The sequence below is a fragment of the Eubalaena glacialis genome, chromosome 14 (genome assembly GCF_028564815.1).
Source record: "Eubalaena glacialis isolate mEubGla1 chromosome 14, mEubGla1.1.hap2.+ XY, whole genome shotgun sequence".
Classification (NCBI taxonomy): domain Eukaryota; kingdom Metazoa; phylum Chordata; class Mammalia; order Artiodactyla; family Balaenidae; genus Eubalaena; species Eubalaena glacialis.
The window spans coordinates 4,645,515-4,666,482 of NC_083729.1; the positions used below are offsets into that span (position 1 = coordinate 4,645,515).

The 20,968-nt window shown below is 43.2% G+C and overlaps 1 non-coding gene across 1 annotated transcript; it reads left to right on the forward strand.

Annotated features, from left to right (window-relative positions):
- Positions 1–18,157: 18,157 nt before the first annotated feature.
- On the forward strand, positions 18,158–18,264 carry LOC133074845 (U6 spliceosomal RNA). The gene has a single exon (XR_009697251.1). It is a non-coding gene; the product is annotated as a U6 spliceosomal RNA (small nuclear RNA).
- Positions 18,265–20,968: the final 2,704 nt, after the last annotated feature.

The window sequence follows — 20,968 nt, forward strand, 5'->3', positions numbered from 1 at the left end:
GGCGGCCAGAGCACAGCCAGGGGCAGCCCAGTGTCCGGGCACCTCGGAGCGGGAAATGGAATGCAAAGCGCAAGTGCCTCCAGACACAAGGTGAAGAAGCCAAGCTTCTCTCTGATGACTGTGAGCCACGTTTGAAGAAAAAAGAAAGATCTTAAAGTGAAAAAATAGTATTGAATCTTTAGGAATCAATAAATTTAAAACAAAACATGGGGGGGCTTCCCCAGTGGTCCAGCGGGTAAGACTCTGCGCTCGCCAATGCAGGGGACCCGGGTTCGATCCTTGGTCAGGGAACTACACCCCGCGTGCCGCAACTAAGACCTGGCACAGCCAAAATAAATAAATAAATAAATATTTTTTAAAATAAATAAAACAAAACATGGGATGTCTGGTTATCCATTAGATCACTCGGGATTCACATGGAAAGGGAAAAGTTTATTAAAGAACAGAACTTGAGAGCTGTCAGGATACAACCTAAAATTATGACAATAAGCAAGAATCTGATAAATTTCATCCAGTCAGCCGAGAACCGAATAAGGTATTTCCCAAACCACCTATCGTTTGCCCAAAAATATAGGAAACACCATTCCCATTTATCATTTGACTTAACATTGCATTGGGTAATATAATGAATGGGAATTTCTTAGCCAATAAGATGTCCTATATTTCTCAGCAATGCTTTCACATACTGCAAACTAATTAATTCAAAATCTGTTTTGTCTGGTCCCTTGTGTTCTCAGTTAATGAGATTTCATGCAGTCCATCCTAGTAACAGCTTCACGTCCCTTCTTCATTTCCTCTGATGCTTAGAGCCAAAGGGCTTCCAACTAAAAAAATAAAATAGAAAATATTCCTCATTTTTGATAAAATGTTGGATCTACATAATCAAATTTCATCAGAAAGATTCTCAGAAGGGGCCAACCACAAACCATTTCAATTTCAAATATTAAAATATTCAATATTTTAAAATTAAAATATTCTTTTAATTTCTTCATCATAAGTTTTGGAGTTATCAGACCAGGTATCTGAATTTTAGTGTAGAAACCATGGTCTCAGGATGAAGAGGGAGAGAATCGCAGAACTTACCCGGGTTGAATGGACTTCAGAACCATGAAGTCCAATAGGCTGGATTTCCAGAACAGGAAAGTGGCCAGTCCAGACCGGAAGTGGTGCCCAAAATCAGGCAAGAAATGAATGATGGTCCTGGAGCTCACATTCTGGGGATGCCAGTGCACACTTCTGACTTATGCTTGATTTGGAAAGGTTTCCTGGAAAGGCTGGAATTTTGGTGGAAAAGGCAATGAGGAAAGATAAGAATTGGAAGGTAGACAACTGCTTTTTCAGACTTAACTAAATCTTTTAACTTTTTCTCCAAATTTGTATTCTTTGACCTTTTCAACAAGCCCAAGAAAGAGACATGCTGGCACAACACCACATGTGCATGGTGGGTTCCGTCTGCCTAGAAGGAATAGAACACAATAAAATCATGATCACAGGGCCACACAGGCAAAGACAGCCATCAGAGCTGGTGTTAACCTGTGTACAATTACAGCTGCCATCTACGGAGCTCATTTTGGAAATATTAGACTAGTCAAGCTCTTTCCTAATAATTCTCAAAATAAATTTGGAAGGTAGATAGTACTATTAGCTTTAGCAATCTGAAGTTAATCTAAATCCTCTTTTAACAGATGTGGAACATGACACTCAGACAGGTTAAGTCATTTGCTAATTTCCCACCAGCTCGAGAAAGACAGAAATGAGGTTCCTTGTGGATCTTCCTGAATTCATTTGTTTCCTCTCTCTCTCTCTCTCTCTCCAATTCTGCTTCTCCTACAAAGTCCAGATCTTTCAAGCTTGTGGGTTTCAGCCTGGCCCCAAGGCAGTGAGAATTCACACTACCATCAAGACGTCTTATGCAATTTTACTGCGGTTGGTGTGGAAACTTTAAGATCCCTGGAGTACTGAAAATCACAGCTCAATAGAATATAGATGAGAGACAGAGAGAAAGACAGAGACAGAGAGAGACAGAGACAGAGAAAGAAGGGGAGAGACTTAGATACGCAGAGAGATGAGTTCATTGATATTTTAACAAAAAGAAAGCTAAAGGTGCCTCTTCCTCTGAAAGTTTCATGTCACCTCAATTCCTGGATCTGTCTCGTATGCCTTCCCTTTGAGGCTCCTGGTCTGCCGGTCCAGGAATCAGATGTCCCCCTGGCCCAGGACAGCTGCCCCTGGCTGCAGTTGGCACTGCCTGAAGCGGGTCAGCTGGGCAGGTGGGTGGGCACTCCACATGTCCTCAGCCCCTGCCAGCCCTGGAAGCTCCTCAAGGGGACACAGAGGCCCTGACCACCCTCTACTACATTAGCTCCTTTCACAGGGAACCGGATGGCTACTGGTGAGCATTTGTCTACCTGCTCCCATGGGGGCCAAGACTAACCCAGGTTACTTCCACCGGCTTCTCTTTTTTGCCACCCTCCCTGCCTTCTGTTTTGCGCTGGCCGGTGGGAGTTCCTGGGAAGCCACACAGGCAGCATCCTCTGTGCTCGTCATGCCAACCTTCATCAGAGCACATGCACTGGGGGCTCTTGGAGACGGGAGAGAAGCAGTAAGCTCTCAGAATGTCCTCCCTGGAGCCATTCTGGGGCAGGCTCAGTTCCAGTGGCTTGCATGTTGTTCGCCACAGAAACCGTAAGTTGGGCAAAGCAGAGAGCTATGGGGCTGAGCGGGAGCAGAGAACTCAGATCCCTCCGGCTCTCGTTTCTTACTTACGATGACCCCAAGTAACCTCCACAGAGCACAGCTTGAAGTGGCAGATCTAACCAAGCTTCTCCATTTTACTTCTGAGAAAATAAGCCTCTGAAGAAGGAAGACTAGCCCAGGAGACACAGTGACTTTGGCTCAGCCTTGCCTCTCCATTGGCCTCTCGAGTCCCAGTTCCTGTTCTTCCAGCCATCCTCCCTCATCCAAAAGAGATTTCGTAGAAGGTGGCTGGCGGTCCACCAGCTCACCTACTGCCGACTTAGGCACATCCTTCTTCATCCCACTTGCCTCTCACCAAGCTGTTTCTAGTGTGTGTAAATGTGCATTTAGGTGGAGACCATGGTCCATTTGCTAAGGTACATTTAGGTAAGTGACAAATTCCAGAATGGCAGTGCATTAGTTACAAGCAATTAGGAGAAAATTATCACTGCAACGTGCTCGTATCCCCTGCACTGGACCAGAAGCCAACATGTAGCATTTACTAAGTATTACCTCATGGGGCTCATTAGATGGTAAAGAGGTTTAAATCCAATTCAATAAAATATTTGATGTTAAGACTGAATCTTTAGGACTATAAATTCCAGTTAGTGGACCAGAAAGAGGTTACTCTGTATTTCCATACCTCACTCACCTCCTCTCTCCACTGTCGTCGACAGCAATAGGTGTTGGAAAATCTTGGTGTTTTGAAGATACATCAACTTGTGTTCAAGCCCCAGCTTTGCTACTTTTAAGATGTGTGATCTCAAGATCATCTGTTCTCTTTTTTTTTTTTTTTTTTTTGGCTGTGTTGGGTCTTTGTTTCTGTGCGAGGGCTTTCTCTAGTTGCGGCGAGCGGGGGCCACTCTTCATCGCGGTGCGCGGGCCGCTCACTGTCGCGGCCTCTCTTGTTGCGGAGTACAAGCTCCAGACGCGCAGGCTCAGTAGTTGTGGCTCACGGGTCTAGTTGCTCCGCGGCATGTGGGATCTTCCCAGACCAGGGCTCGAACCCGTGTCACCTGCATTGGCAGGCGGATTCTCAACCACTGCGCCACCAGGGAAGCCCTCATCTGTTCTCCTATGTATAAAATAGAGACAATAATACATACTTTGCCAGGTTGTTGGATTTAAAATGGGTAAAGTTTATAGAATCTACCTGGCACATAACAACTGCTCGATAAATGGCAGCTATTACTACTATATTAGCAGCCTTTACATGTTAGTGGTACTGCTTAATATTTATTAAAGCAAATATGTATCATTACAGCTAATAAGTATTTAGTGCTATGTACATGACAAGCATTTTGGTACATCTTAGGTAAATTTCAAAGAAGTGCAAAATGTAACTCTTGCCATCAAAATAACTCAAAAGACAGCTGAAGAGAAACATTAATATATATTCTAACACTAAAATAATTTCAAATAGATTATAAAATAGAAGCAAATAGTAAAATCACAAATTAGAAGAAAATTAGGATATTAAAAAATTTTTTAATATTTCTTGGAAATGAGAAAAACTTTCAAAGCAAAACAAGAAAGGCAGAAGCACACAGATGTTTATAGCAGCTTTATTCATAATTGCAAAAACTTGGAAGCAACCAAGATGTCCTGCAGTAAGTGAGTGGAGAAGTAAACTGTGGTGCATCCACACAATGAAATATTCTTCAACACTAAAGAGATATAATCTATCAAGCCATGAAACTACATGAAGGAAACTTAAACACATATTACCAAGTGAAAGAAGCCAATATGAAAAGACTACCTACTGTATGATTCCAACTGTATGACGTTCTAGAAAAGACAAAACTGTGGAGACAGAAAAAAAGATCAGGAGCTGTCAGGAGTCGGGGTAGAAGGGGGGTGGGGAGATGAAGAGGTAGAACACAGGATTTTTATGGCAGTGAAACTATTCCGATTGATACTGTGATGGTGTATATGTGTCATCATACATTTGTCCAAACCCATGGAATGTATAACTCCAAGAATGGAGCCTGATATAAACTGTGGACTTGATGTGATCATGATGGTCGACAGAGGCCCCTTGGTTGTCACAAATGGACCACTCTGGCGGGGGATGCTGATGATGGTGGAGGCTGTGCCTGTGTGGAGGCAGGAGGATTATGTGAGCAGCCTCTGTGCCCACCTCTCAATATCGCTGTGAACCAAAAACTTCTCTGAAAATATAATGTCTTTAAGAAAAAAAACAAAGAAGCTATTAAGGAACAGATTTCAAGACACTAAAATTTTAACACATTTTCAGAAAAAAAAATAGCATAAGACAATACATATAACCTAGGACTAGCACCTAAATATATAAAGAAATCTTACAAATCAATATTCTAAAAAGATAAAGACCCAACAGAGTACTCAGCAGTGTATGCGAACAGACAGAAAAAGACAAAAGACTTAGAAATATAAATTGATCCTCAGAATCACTTATATTTAAAAAAATACAAATTAAAACAATGTGATAAGATTGCTTACCTATGCAACTTGAAAAACAAAATGAGGGAATATTAAACATTGTTGGGTGACTAAATTGATGCAACTTTTTTGGATGCCAAATGAATCGATTTTGAGCAAATTAAAAGTGAATTAAATGAATGTATTCTTTGACTCAGTGGTTACTTTGTTATGCATTTATTCCACAGATATACTCACAGAGTTGCAGAAATATAGGTAGGTATATTCACCCGTACACATACACATGCATACACACACACACTCATGTTCATTTGCAGCATCAATTAATATAGCTAATGACTGGAGGCAACTGTCCATCAATCAAGAATCCATTAAATAAATTATGACTTATGTATACAATAAAACACTATACAGATATGAAAACGAACCAAGTAGATATCTGTGTTCTCATGTGAAAAAATTACAAGATGTATTTTTCACCTTGTGAAAAACAAGGTGTAAAAAAATATGCATTGTAAGCTGCCGTGGGTTTTAGCAAAACAAACATAAAACAGAATACATACCCCTGTGTAGCTATTTTATGCATGGATAAAGAAAAGGGCTTTGATGAGAGCTCTTAACTAGTGAGGCTGTTTTCAGAGAGATTACTCCTGTAACTGGGAAGAGGCTACAGTGGCTTCGTTTTCCCGTGGAAAACACGGGAAAGAGGACAAGGGGACAGAGAGTGAGAGACAAACACGGGGTCACTTCAGAGGAGGAACGTCAGGGACCATGATCACGGACATCCTGGACCGCACGGGCAAAGCATCCCGGACTCCAAGGACGGAGGGGCCGTCGACCACATGGACCTGAGTCGACCTGAGAGGAGGTGAGGATGAGATGCAGCTGTGTCAGGGCTGCGGGTGAAAGAGGCTGGCAGCCCAAAGGAAATTCAAATCTGCAGCTACGGTTCAAGAATAAGATGTATTTTTGTCTGCAGAAAGAAAAAAAGGAACCTTAGAACCCCAAGAACTGTCTCCAGAGGTCCCCCAGAGGAGGGGTGGAGCTTCCTGTGGGCCCCTCGAGAGGTGAATTGAAGTAGGGGCTGGAAAGGAACCCCCGGCAGGTCCGGCCTCAGTGTGGGTTGCAGACTTATGTGCAGGGGGCTCTACTTCTTCGTGGGGCGCCGTGAGCGGGTTCCAGCGTCCAGGGGAGGAGAGCGGGCCAGCGGGGAGCAGGAGAGGAGGTATGCTTGTGGCTCCTCCTTAACCTAACTTACCCTTGACAGGAGTGAGCGCTAATGACACAGTTTGGGGTCATCCCAGCAGGGGTGATTGGAACGGTCAGGGGAACAGGTGAACTCATGAGAAGGGAGAGGGGGTCCCAGGGCCAGGCACCTCACCTACATCAGCACCTACCGTTCCCAGGGCCAGGCACCTCACCTACAGCAGCACCTACCGTTCCCAGGGCCAGGCACCTCACCTACATCAGCACCTACCGTTCCCAGGGCCAGGCACCTCACCTACAGCAGCACCTACCGTTCCCAGGGCCAGGCACCTCACCTACACCAGCACCTACCGTTCCCAGGGCCAGGCACCTCACCTACATCAGCACCTACCGTTCCCAGGGCCAGGCACCTCACCTACATCAGCACCTACCGTTCCCAGGGCCAGGCACCTCACCTACACCAGCACCTACCGTTCCCAGGGCCAGGCACCTCACCTACATCAGCACCTACCGTTCCCAGGGCCAGGCACCTCACCTACATCAGCACCTACCGTTCCCAGGGCCAGGCACCTCACCTACATCAGCACCTACCGTTCCCAGGGCCAGGCACCTCACCTACATCAGCACCTACCGTTCCCAGGGCCAGGCACCTCACCTACATCAGCATCTACCGTTTCCTAGTTTAAAACTAGAAATCGTTGGTGAGATCAGCATACACAGAGGTCCTGAGTTCTCACCTCTGTGTAAGTCAGCATCCCGGCCAGCTCACACAGTGGACGTTTCCGGCGGCAACGCTGCCTCAAGGGAAGGCCGGGTGATCAGATCAGAGCGTGCAGTTTGATGTCACGGATTACAGCAAGAGTTCCCCGTATGGGCTGAAATCTCAGCTCATAAAATTACACTCGTCAGAGGGGAGGGCTAGGAGGGAACGTACAGATCTTGCACTGGGAGGCGGCAGAGTGAGAGCTTAAAGCCAGACGATGGGGCCAGCCTGCTCGGGTTTGAATTCCGGCTCTACCAGGCACTAGCTTGCGGCCCTGAGCAAGCTGCTTCACGGTCCTGTGGCTTCCTTTCCCCATCCGTAAGATGCGGATAATAGTATGACCCGCCTCAGGGGGCTGCCTGCAGAATTAAACAAGTTAATGTCTGTAGAGTGCTTGTAACCACGACCGGCCGGAAATAAGAGCTATAGAAATATTACTTAAATAAACGAAACGTTAACTCCCCCCTTTACAGATGAGAGAAGGGCAGGCTAAAGCGGTAGCGTGATTTCCCCAAGTTTGTTTAGATGCTCAGTGTTTCTCCCGGTCCTGGACCCTGGTCTCCAGATGCTCCATCCACCACCCACGTGGCCCGGGAGCCAACAGGGCCCCACAGAGAGCCTGCAGATTCCGGAAGGGCCCCCGTTGTCCCACCCCACACTGTCACAGCCGGACCTGGCACCGTGTCCCCTTCTGGAGGGGTCTGACCAGGCCACACAGAGGAAGCCACTGAGGTCTCTGGAGTTCCAGCACTTCCCATCATATCCAATACCATTTAACTTTCCATTTCCTCAAGGGAGGGAGGGAGGAAGGGAGGGAAGGAGGATGGGAGGGAGGGAGGGAAAGAAAGACGATATGGCTCGTACTCTCCTACTTCACAGTTTTGCTGTGACAATAAAAAAGGATAAGCTATTTTACATGGTAAAGAGGGCTACATAAATGTCAAATAGGGAAAAAATGGGATCCATAGTGCTGCCTTCCAGTGAGCACTTATGAATCCGATTAATTAAAAAGACTCGCGTGACTTTGCCCCATTTGACTTCACTCTAGATAATTCATGTATGCGGACCCAGAGAACCTGAGCTCTTCTGGGAAATATGATAAAAACGCGTGGTCTCTGCCAGGAAGGCTTCAATCTGTGGAGAGAGATGGCCGTTTCCTGCTGCGGCTTTTCCTCAAACGCTCGTAACTGGTGCTCATCCAGTTGGGCTTCACCGTCCTCCGCGAACGCTCATCACATTTACGATACAGAATTGGCTCCTTTACGGAGAGGCTGGACATAATCCGTGCCTGAATCACTTTTGATTTCCTGCTACTTCAGGGCCCCTTCTCCACCAGCTGAGGGCGGTTCCTCCACGTGCCTGTCTCTCAGCACCAAAGCCTCGGATCTGCTGAACTTACCGGTCCTTGCCCTCCACGGCGGAAGACACAGCCCTTGGAGTTGTAGACTCAGCCCTCGGAGTTGTAGACTCATCTGCTGCCCAGCTGATGCAGCTCCCATGGCCTCCTTCCTATTCCTCATACACATCAAGAATCCTCCCGTCACCTCAGGGCCTTGGCACGTGCAGTCGTGTCTGTCTGGAGCCACATCGCTCCTGATAACCACACGGCTGGCCTGCTCACTTCTTCCAGGTGTTCAAATATCTCTTTAGCGGAGCAATCTCCCCACACCACCCAAGTTAAAACTTCAACCCTCTCCCCAGCCTGGTTCTCCCTACCTACTTCACACATTTTAATTTTGTCTGTGGCACGAACACCACCAGGGCACTAACATCGTATGTATTTATTTGTTTTTTATCTGTGTCTCTCCTCCAGAGAGGAGGGGTAGTGTCTGTGTTTATCTAAGACCTGTGTGCTCACAACAGCTACCAGCGGAACTGACACTTAGAAGATACTCTGTCAATGGGTAACAAGTCTCTAACTATGGCAGAGGAGGTTTCCTCCTAGAAAGTCAAGGAGAGCAGGGGACAGAACAAGGATCTACAGTCAGAAGGTGGAGTCCAGGCTCTACAGCTTATTACCTGGGGCCATTCAGTGAAGTCGTATAACCTCTCCTCCTTCATCTATAAAGTGATATAAAGTCTCACCCAATCCTACATAGGATGGACTGAGATGACTTATAAAGGGACCATTTGTAACTAACAAAGAGCTATGCAAATACGAAGCTATACAAATCTGGGTGTATTCGTTTTTCAGTTTTCATCTTTTGGTTTTGATTTAATTACATATTTAGATTGAACGGTCACTGGGACTGGCTTTGCTGTCACCTGAGGCCTCCAAGTAGAGTGCTTAGGGGCCCTTGCTGGTTCCAGGGTCAGGCAAACATAGCATGATTCCTGGCTCCACGGTTAACTAGCCCTGTGACCTCGGGCTGGTTAAGTCACTTCAAAATAGATATAAGATTATAACAGTATTATGATTCATAGATTTAATGTGAACAATATGTGCAATAATGCATGTGAGACTCTTAGCAGATGTTTAGGGTTAATATTTTTATTGACTAAAGTGGTTTCTCTTTCTAAGGGAGATAATTCTCTGTTGGAAACATTTGGTTTTTAAATACAAATGGAAAGAGGCCTTCCTGAAAGTTTTTCATTTTTGAAACATGATCTCTTGTGCTGGGTGATGGGGTAAATGCTTAAGCTCACGTCACCTAGATAGCAAAAGTATAGCTCTTAACTCTTAATTTTTGTCTATTAATAAAATTAAATAATAAGCTGCCATTGTTATTGACTTTATATACATATATATATTTACCATTGCCATGCTTAAACTCGTGGGCAAATCAGCTCTGTGTTTTGGCAGTCTCTCCTGTGGAAAATAGTGTTTATGTTTATAATCTTCCAGAGCTGGAAAGGCTCAGTTTGCCAGCTCTGGAAATGACTCAGCAGTGAATACTAATAGGTGTGTTTCCCTTTAGGCCCACAGATTTGTGAAAGTCAGAATGTGCTCAGCAAGACAGAAGGAGGAAGAAGGGAATTAACCTTAACTTGGTGCCTTTTCTGGGCCAGGACCGGCAGCTCCTCTTCCTTGTATCATCTCATTTCATTCTCACATCAGATCTTTGAGGGAAATGATGATGTCCTTGATGGAGAAATGAGAAAATAAAGTCACACTGAAGTTAAGTAACTTGTCCACAGAGCTAATAAAAGCCAAAACCCAAATCCTGACAAGTGGGAGATTTGTTCCTTGGTTTGACAAATACTTATTTTGCATCTATTATATGCCAGGCACTGTTCTAGGCACTGGGATTAAAGCAATAAGAAAAAGAAAGCCTCTGCCTTCATAGAGGGCATATTCTAGTGCAGAAGTACAGATAAACACGCACATACTATAGACAGAGATATAGCTATAAGTGTGGACGTGGACATAGATAGAGATATGGTTATGAGTACAGATATATAGTTATGGGTATGGATATAAATGTGATAGGTGTAGACAAACACACAGGCACGGACACAGACATGGAGAGAGACAGGTAGTCATGAGTTAGCGCTAAGTGGAAGAGGATGATGAAAGGTATTTCAGATCAAGTAATGTGGAAGGCCTTTTAGGAGAAATACCAAAAAGAGACTTAAAGGAAGACCCCTGAGTGTGATGAACAAGGTGACTTTTAAGGATCACACTGGGTGCTGCACAAAGAGCAGACTATAGGGGGCAGCAGAGTGTCAGCAGAAACACCAGGGTCGAGGTTACCGCCGCAGTTCTTAGGAGGAAAACAGAGGTTCCACTGAGCGGGAGTGACAGCTGCATCCTCGTTAGTCACACTGTAAGTCACACTAGACTCCCCTAAGGAACTTAAAGGTAATGTTTTACAGAAGACTAATTTACCTAGACGTTTTGTGGGAACCAGCACATAATGTAACACGTTGCATACCAACACCAGGCTTTCCCAAGTTATTAAAACAGTAACAGAATGGTATAAAAACAACACACCCTGTGTTACAATCCTGTTAAAAATTATAAGGGATTTAGGGTCATAGGTGAATTCCATTCATTATGCAGTTATGAAACTATGGCCACTGGAAGTGGAGGACCCTTGGTCCTCTTCCAGCCTGATGGTTTTGCTTTGCAAACAGAGAGAGTAACTTACGCACGGTCACAGATCCACCCAGTTGGGAATGACACCTACGTCCGCTTACAGCCACAAGTGCTTTCACTCATTACTTCACTTATATTTATGCACATAAAAGTGGAAGATGATACATCTTTTCATGAAAAGAGTGGCCACCATCAGATTTGTGGTTACCAGAGGTGGGGGAGGGGGGAGAGGAATAGGATAAAAGTGGTAAAAAGGTACAAACTCCCAGCTGTAAGATACGTAAGTACTAGGGATGTGACGTACAACATGATAAATATAATTAACACTTCTGTACGTTATAAATGAAAGTTGTCCAGAGAGCAAATCCTAGGAGTTCTCATCACAAGGAAAAACATTTTTCTATTTATTTAATTTTATATCTATAAGAGATGATGGATGGGACTTCCCTGGTGGCACAGTGGTTAAGAATCCGCCTGCCAATGCAGGGGACACGGGTTCGAGCCCTGGTCCGGGAAGATCCCACATGCCGCGGAGCAACTAAGCCCGTGCGTCACAACTACTGAGCCTGCGCTCTAGAGCCCGCGAGCCACAACTACAGAAGCCCATGAGCCACAACTGCTGAAGCCCATGCTCCTAGAGCCCGTGCTCCACAACAAGAGAAGCCACCGCAATGAGAAGCCCCCGCACTGCAATGAAGAGTAGCCCCCGCTTGCCGCAACTAGAGAAAAGCCCACGCACAGCAATGAAGACCCAACGCAGCCAAAACATAAATAATAAATAAATTAATTTTAAAAAAAGAGAGATAATGGATGTTCACTAAACTTCTTGTGATAATCATTTCATGATGTATTAAGTCAAATCATTATGCTGTATACTTTAAACATACACAGCGCTGTGTGTCAATTATATCTCAATAAAAATGGAAGGGAAAAAAAAGAATGACCACAGTTTTTATACACGCATCTCCACAATCCCCAACACTAAGCCTAATACTCACTTTTAATGAAGCTCTCCTAGGGTAGAAATAGACCAGAACTTCTAGTCAGACTATTCAGGGGTAAGGGGAAAACTCCTTATTGAAAGTTCTGACTAGAGAAAATGTTGAAAAATCTTTTATGGCTTCAAAAAGCACTCATTGGTAAATGGCCTTGCTTTGTTTTTGTTTTTGTTTTTTAAAAACTTCAGAATTGAAAATTTGGGTGTGTGTGTTTGTGGTTTTTTTCAGTTAAAACTCGGAAAATAATCTTTCCTACCTCAAAGATGAGCACAAAATGCATTATGTTTGTAAGAGCTTACAGACCGGGTTCAGCCAGAAGTGAAATATGAGAGCTCCCTCAAATGCCTTATTATTCTAGAGAAACGGGACACACCCTCAATTATGGCAAAATAAGTACAACCACTAACGTCATGCATGTTAATAAAAATTTTGGAGACTTCACAGGAAAGTTTATAGTGTGTTTTTTAAACCATGGTATTTTGGTGATTGATCAGTAATTACCAGCTCTTGGACCATGCTGAATCCATTAGCCATACCCTACATAAGCACTGCTTTTTGCATCTAGAGTAATACAAGGAGGGGAGTTGGGATGGGGAGGGTTTAAGAGCAAGTAAACAAGGACACATAAAAGCCCCAGAATATTTCTTAATGCCAGATCTCAAATCATAAACGTCAGAGGGAGGAAAATATATGCATACATATACATGTACAAAAACATATATGTAGGTATGTGTCTGTAATATTTATGGCATCAGATATGCTGACCAAATCTGTTGCATTATAAAGAGCTCTAGAAAAAGAACTGGGCAACATTTCTATTTTTGCATCTGCTACTAGCAAATTCTCCAACCCTGGGCAGGGCAGGTCTCTCTCTGGGCCTCATTTTCCAGAACTATTAAAGAAAGAGATGGAGTTCTCTGATCACTAAGGTCTTCTTTTGAAAATGTTTCTGACCCCAGGGCTGTGTTTAGAATTCTTGAAGCAAGAAGTTAGCCACTTTTCAATACTTGCTACTTTGACCTAGAAATGTTCCACGGTTTGTCCTTTGTTCTCCCATTAGAGCAAACATTTAAATAAAAATGAAAGGAAAAAAAAAAGAAAGGAACCACCGTTGTTTTTCCAAGCACAGTTTGTGTGTAATGAGGGGAGTGATTATCTCGGCAAAAAGTACAGCGCCACCCTCAATGTTTAAAATTAGCACTTCTCCTCCCTCTAGTGGAAATGCGATGTACTTGCGCTAAACGAAATTGATTTGTTTTCATCAAACAAAACAGAGAAAAAGAAGTAGCACGACTGAGTCCTAATATGGGATCAAACCAAACACAATTTGCTACAGTGTTGTCCCACACAAATGTCTTAAATATTTTATTTGTTTTAAAAAAATTCAAGATTAACAATGAAAGCCTGCAAAGTAGATTTAGAGCCACCCAAGGTCTGCAAATGAAATACACGGGTCCAAATTAGATATTCTGTATTTAATTTATGCCCCCAAGAATGTTAAACATCAGTTCACTTATGAAAATTACTGAGTCAAAGCAGTCACTGAACAGGACAAGTGAAGCAAGCCCTAAGGCAGGAGAGCTAAAGACAGGGCTTTTGGGCAAGAAATGTCCCTTTCAAGGCTTCCCTTGTGGCGCAGTGGTGAGAATCTGCCTGCCAATGCAGGGGACACGGGTCCGAGCCCTGGTCTGGGAAGATCCCACATGCCGCGGAGCAGCTGGGCCCATGAGCCACAACTACTGAGCCTGCGCGTCTGGAGCCTGTGCTCCGCAACAAGAGAGGCCGCGATAGTGAGAGGCCCGCGCACCGCGATGAAGAGTGCCCCCCACTTGCCACAACTGGAGAAAGCCCTCGCACAGAAACGAAGACCCAACAGAGCCATAAACAAATAATAAATAAATAAATAAATAAAAGAAATGTCCATTTCAATCCAGTTTACGTGTAGGTACTTATTTTATGTATCTTCTGATTCCATCTCTCTGAAACCTTTCTTGACTCCCCAGGCAAAGTAAATTTTACCCTGACTTGTCATAAACACCTCCTCCAGCCACAGAAAGTACGTCGACAATGGTGTGTGTGCATGTCCACCTCCCCATCCTGACAGTGAGCTCCTTACAGGGAGCTTCTCACCCTCCTTGTGTTTCTCTTCCGGACGGTTGGAGAAGAATCAGAGTGACACCGCTGGAGAGACTGTGACTTCAAAGGCACTCACATTCAATTGTCTCAAAATCACTGTGCTGAAAAGTTATTTTTTCTTTAAGATAAAATCAAATAACACTGTGCTGGCTCCATTCACCCTGCTAGCCAATCCAACCAGAGCCCTGGTTGGTCCTCTTTCCCAAGTAAGAGTTGTAATAAGGTCTACACCCTAAAGAGTGAACAAGGTAAAGGACGATCACTAAGGAGGTCGGCTGGGTGTCTACAGCAGTAATTCAGAAGATGAGAGCTTCACTCAATGAGATCTAAATCTACGCACCAATCACGTGTAGCTAATCTTCCACACCAATCATGAGCCACCGCCAAGCATCACCAGAATCCAGGGGAGCATCCTACCTGGAAGGTGCAAATAAAACAAACAAAGCAACCTAAATGTCCATCAACAGATGAATGGGTAAAGAAGATGTGGTCTATATAGACAATGGAATATTACTCAGCCATAAGAAAGAATGAAATAATGTCATTTGCAGCAACATGGATGGTCCTAGGGATGACCATTACTAAGGAAAGTAAGTCAGAGAAAGACGAATACCATATGATATCGCTTATATGTGGAATCTTTAAAAAATGATACAATGAACTTATTTACAAAACAGAAATAGACTCAAAGACATTGAAGACAAATGTATGGTTACTGAAGGGGAAGGGGGGAGGGATAAATCAGGAGTTTGGGATTAACAGATACACACTACTATATATAAAATAGATAACCAACAAGGACCTACTGTATATAGCACAGGGAACTATACTCAATATCTGTAATAACCTATAGTGGAAAAGAATCTGAAAAAGAATATATATATACACACACATATACATATATATGACTGAATCACTTTGCTGTACACCCAAAACATTGTAAATCAACTAAACTTTAATTTTAAAAATTCCAAAAAAACAAATAAATAAAAATTCACCTTAGAGGAAATGGAGATTTTGCATGAGGAACTTTAAACAAAGCCATCACTAAAGTCTCAGAATAGTAAGTAAAGACACTGCATCCAATAAAAAAGAAAAGATATTATTTTAAAAATAATATTTAGATAACAAGAGAAAGAAAGGAGGAAATCAAAAATGGGAGAGAGCAGAAGCTTTTAGAACTTAGAAACTTGAGAGCAGAAATGAAAGTCTTCGTAAAAGAGTTGAAAAACAAGTTGAAAACACAAAGCTGAAAAAATGTTATAAAATGTAGTAAAGGTATAAAAAGGAAATATGTGAGAGAAAAGACAAGAAAATTAGAAAACCAGTCAATATGTCCAACATCTGAATAGCAGACAATACAGAAAAAGAGAAAAGAAAAAAAGTGAGGAGTGGAATTCATCAAAGAAACAAGCCAAGAAAATTTCCAAGAATTCAAGGGCTTGAGTTACCAGACTGAAAGTACCCATCAAGGGCCCAGCGAAAATGGATGAAAACAGACCCACATCAAAGTACCCTGTTGTGAAATTCAGAACCCAGTGGGCGGATGGAAGATTCTATTTGCTTTCTAAGGGGAAAACAATGAAGTGTGAGATGGTGAGGTGCCCGTCCCCCAGTTTCCTGTCTCCAGGCTTTAACACAGAGCCACAGCTCAGTGAGGTGGACATGGAGAGCATCCATCTCCGTTTTGAGCTCCTCTGAACCAACCTGGAACAAGGGTCAGGTTAAACCAGACTGGGCAGAATGATTAAGCAAAGGAGGTCTTAACATCTACTTTCTTGACTGTTCTCAGTTTCCGGACATTTGAATACGCCCCGCAGAGTATGTGGCCCCGGGGGGCGGAGGTGGGGTGGGTCCAGTGCCCATGAAACTAGAGCTGGAGGGGCACTGTGGGTGGGCCTGCATGGAAGACAGACACTCAAAAGAGATCCCAGTACCAAGGAGACCCAAGCCGAGGCCAAGTTCGACAGAAACAGCCACAAGAAACAAATTTCAATTGCCTATGTGGGCGGGGCAATCCACGTCCATTTAGAGAGAGGATAATGTGACCACAGACCCATCCTCCCCTCAGCCCCAATGTTGCCTAAATGACACTTTTGGCCCCCGGGCAGATGCCATTCTGGGGAGAGGCCAGCATGGCCTTTGAAGACTGAGAAATCTGAGATCCTGATCTTCTCTCTAAAAAAGAGCATGCATTACCTAAAAGGCCTGTTAACAGATCAAATGATATTAAGGTTTAAACCTGATAGGACTAAATATTTTTGTGTCTACTGACCAGTTAGGCTGCTCATGAGAAAGACCAGATTATTTATAGGCAATATAAAGGGACAGTGTTTCTTCCTAGTTGTAGATTGCAGCTGTAGGCTGAATGGATTTCATGAAATTCCTATGCTTTTAAAGTGAGAGAAAAAGAAAAAAAAAAACCCTCCTGGGGGGAAAAAAAAGGCCAACATCGATTTCTCCTCTCCCTGTTCATACTAAGAAAATAAGTATATGAACAAAGCTGCATTTACAGAAGCCTGAAGATTAAATGAGTTTGTTAGTGGATATATGTGCCCATGTGAGGCATAGTTTAGCGCCTGACCTCTGCGTTCAAACTTCAAAGAAAAAGAACAGCTTGAATGGGAAACAAACCAAAGGCATAAAAGACCCTGTCTCCCAGCATACCTGAAGCCATACTTCTGCTCTACGTGGAGTTTCCATTCTGAATCAGTCAAACTTGTGTTGGTTAAAAGGGTTTTAGCTATATCCTCAGTTGTTGCTGAAATTTAAATCCCTGGCTATCACTGAGAGAAAAGTATTTTTGATAATTTACACCTTCTCAGGTGCATTCTCCTTAGTATTTCATTAAAAGGATTTACCCAAATGTATTTAATCAGTACATATTCTACCTAGGCACACATTATGCATACACGCACACCTCGGAGATATTGCAGACTCAAAAAAATGAGTATCACAATAAAGCCAGTCACATAAATTGTTCGGTTTCCCAGTACATATAAAAGTATGTTTACACTATACTGTAGTTTGTTAAGTGTGCAATAGAATTCTGTCTGAAAAAGCAATATACAGACCTTAATTTTAAAGAGCTTTATTGCTAAAAATGCTAACCCTCATCTGAGCCTTCAGCGAGTCTAATTTTTTGCTGGTGGAGGGTCCTACCTCCACGTTGGTGGTGCTGACTGATCAGGGTGGTGTTTGCTGAAGGCTGGGGTGGCTGCAGAAATTTCTTAAAATGAGACAAGAATGAAGTTTGCTGCATGGATTGACTCTTCCTTTCATGAATCATTTCTCTGTAGCACGCAATTCTGTTCAATAGCATTATACCCACAATAGAACTTCTTTTAAAATTGGAGTCAATGCTCTCCAACGCTGCCGCTGCTTTATCAGCTAAGTTCATGTAATATTCTAAATCCTTTGTTGTAGTTGCAACAGTCTTCACAGCATCTTCACCAGGAGTAGAGTCCATCTCAAAAAACCACTTTCTTTGCCCACCAATAGAAGTAGCTCTTCATCCATCCAGGTTTTACCATGAGACTGTAGCAATTCAGTCCCATCCTCAGGCCCCACTTCTAATTCTAGCTCTCTTGCTGTTTCCACCACATCCTAAGATGCTTCCTCCCCTGAAGTTCTAAACCCCTCTAAGTCATCCATGCAGGTTGGAACCAACTTCTTCCAAACCCCTGTGAATGTGGATATTTTGGCCTCTTCCCGTTACTCATGAATGTTCTTAATGGCATCTAGAATGGTGAGTTCTTTCCAGAAGGTTTTCAGTTTACTTTGCACAGATCCATCAGAGAAATCACTGTCTATGGCAGCTATAGCCTTATGAAATGTATTTCTTAAATAATAAGACTTGTGTTCACTTTGGCAGCACATATACTAAAATTGGAACGATACAGAGAAGATTAGCATGGCCCCTGCACAAGGATGACATGCAAATTCGTAAAGCGTTCCATATTTTTAATGTGGCACATATATACAATGGAATATTACTCAGCCATAAAAAGAAACGAAATTGAGTTATTTGTAGTGAGGTGGATGGACCTAGAGTCTGTCATACAGAGTGAAGTAAGTCAGAAAGAGAAAAACAAACACCGTATGCTAACACATATATATGGAATCTAAAAAAAAAAAAATGGTCATGAAGAACCTAGGGGCAAGACAGGAATAAAGACGCAGACCTACTAGAGAATGGACTTGAGGATATGGGGAGGGGGAAGGGTAAGCTGGGACGAAGTGAGAGAGTGGCATGGACATATATACACTACCAAACGTAAAGTAGAGAGCTAGTGGATAGCAGCTGCATAGCACAGGGAGATCAGCTCGGTGCTTTGTGTCCACCTAGAGGGGTGGGATAGGGAGGGTGGGAGGGAGGGAGACGCAAGAGGGAAGAGATATGGGGACATATGTATATGTATAACTGATTCACTTTGTTATAAAGCAGAAACTAACACACCATTGTAAAGCAATTATACTCCAATAAAGATGTTAAAATAAATAAATAAATAAATAAATAAATAAATAAATAATAAGACTTGAAAGTCTCCTTGATCCATGGGCTGCAGAATGGATGCTGTGTTAGCAGGCATGACAACAACATTCACCTCATTGTACAGCTCCATCAGAGCTCTTTGGATAACCAGATTTACTGTCAATGAGCAGAAATTTTGTCTTATTTTATTTTTTTGGCTGAGCCACGTGGCTTATGGGATCGTAGTTCCCCGATCAGGGACTGAACCTGGGCCCACAGCAGTGAAAGCACCGAGTCTTAACCACTGGACTGCCAGGGAATTCCCAGCAGTAATATTTGGAAAGATTCTTTTTTTTCCTGAGCAGTAGATCTCAACAGTAGGCTTAAAATATTCAGTAAACAGATGATCTGTTACCTAGGCTTTGTTGTTCCATTTACAGAGCACAGGCAGAGTAGATTTAGCATAATTCTTAAGGGCCCTGGGATTTTCAGAATGGTAAATGAATATTGGCTTCAACTTCAAGTCACCAACTGCATTAGCCCCTAAAAAGAGTCAGCCTGTCCTTTGGAGTTTTGAAGCCAGGCATTGACTTCTCCTCTCCAGCTATGAAAGTCCTAGATGGCATCTTCTTTCAATATAAGGCTGTTTCATCTACACTGAAGATCTGTTGTTTCATATAGCCAGTGTCATGAATTATCTTAGTTAGATCTTCCGGATAACTTGCTGCAGCTTCTACATCAGCACTTGCTGCTTCACTTTGCACTTTGTTGTTATGGAGACATGGCTTCTTTCCTTAAACCTCATGAACCAACCTCTGCTAGCTCCAAAATGTTCTTATGCACCTTCCTCACCTCTCTCAGCCTTCATGGAATTGAAGAGAGTTAGGGCCTTGCTCTGGATTAGGCTTTGGTTCAAGGGAATGTTGTGGCTGGTTTGATCTTCCATCCAGACCACTCACACTGTCTCCATATCAGCAAGACAGCTGTTTTGCTTTCTTATCCTTCATGTGTTCACTGGAGTAGCACTTTTAATTTCCTTCAAGAACTTTTCTTTTTTTGCATTCACAACTTGGCTGTTTGGTACAAGAGGCCTCGTTTTTGACCTATCTTGGCCTTTTGACATGGCTTCCTCACTAAGCTTAATCCTTTCTAAATTTTGATTTAAAGTGAGAGACATGCAATTCTTCCTTTCACTTGAACACTTAGAGGCCATTGCAAGGTTATTAATTGGCCTGATTTCAATAATTTTGTGTCTCAGGCAATAGGGAGGCCCAAGGAAAGGGAGAGAGATGAGGGAAAGGCCATTGAGTGGAGTAATCACATCAGACACAACATTTACTGATTAAGTTCACTGTCTTATGTGGGTGTGGTTTGTGGCATCCCAAAACAATGACAATAATAACCTCAAAGATCACTGATTACAGATCACCAAAACAAATATAATAATAATGAAAAAGTTTGGCGTACTGTGAGAATTACCAAAACGTGACACAGAGACACAAAGTGAGCAAATTCTGTTGGAAGAATGGTGCCGATGGATTTACTCAACGCAGGGTTACCTCCAACTTTCAATTTGTAAATAACTGTACTGTGAAGCTCAGTAAGGCAAAGGGCAACAAAACAAGGTGTATCTGTCTGTACATTATGAAGTACATTATGCAGATATGATAAAACATTTCTATGTGCATCACTGATCATTTCCTCGGTATATATTCCAAAAAGATACCAGGGTCTGAACATTTTTAAGATGCTTCACAACTGCTTCTAGAAAAGAGAGACATTTCACAGAGAGAAGAGTCAGCAAAAAGGGGGATTCTACTGTAGAAAATGGAGCAAACAAAAGGAGCAAAAAACCCAGACACCTGCCACTGAAAGGGGACGCAAGTGGAGAAGGTGGATATTGAGCTTTGTGCACAGAAGCTGTGTCCCCAGGTGGACACGCCCTCTAGGATGGAACTCCAGACACTTCCATACCCATTCCTTATTGACTTTTCCTAAGTGAAAGCCGTCCCCATTCTCCACCTGCATAGTGCCACCCTCATCACTCGGTCCCCAAATGCCTCACCACCATCGCTGAGTACCAAGCAGGTTAAAAGGAGAGAGGGACACCCTCCCCCTGACATTCCTGATGTCCCTACTGCTCACAGGAAGAACCTGTAGGTGGTCACTTGGCCACTCCAGCTGTAAGGGAGCCT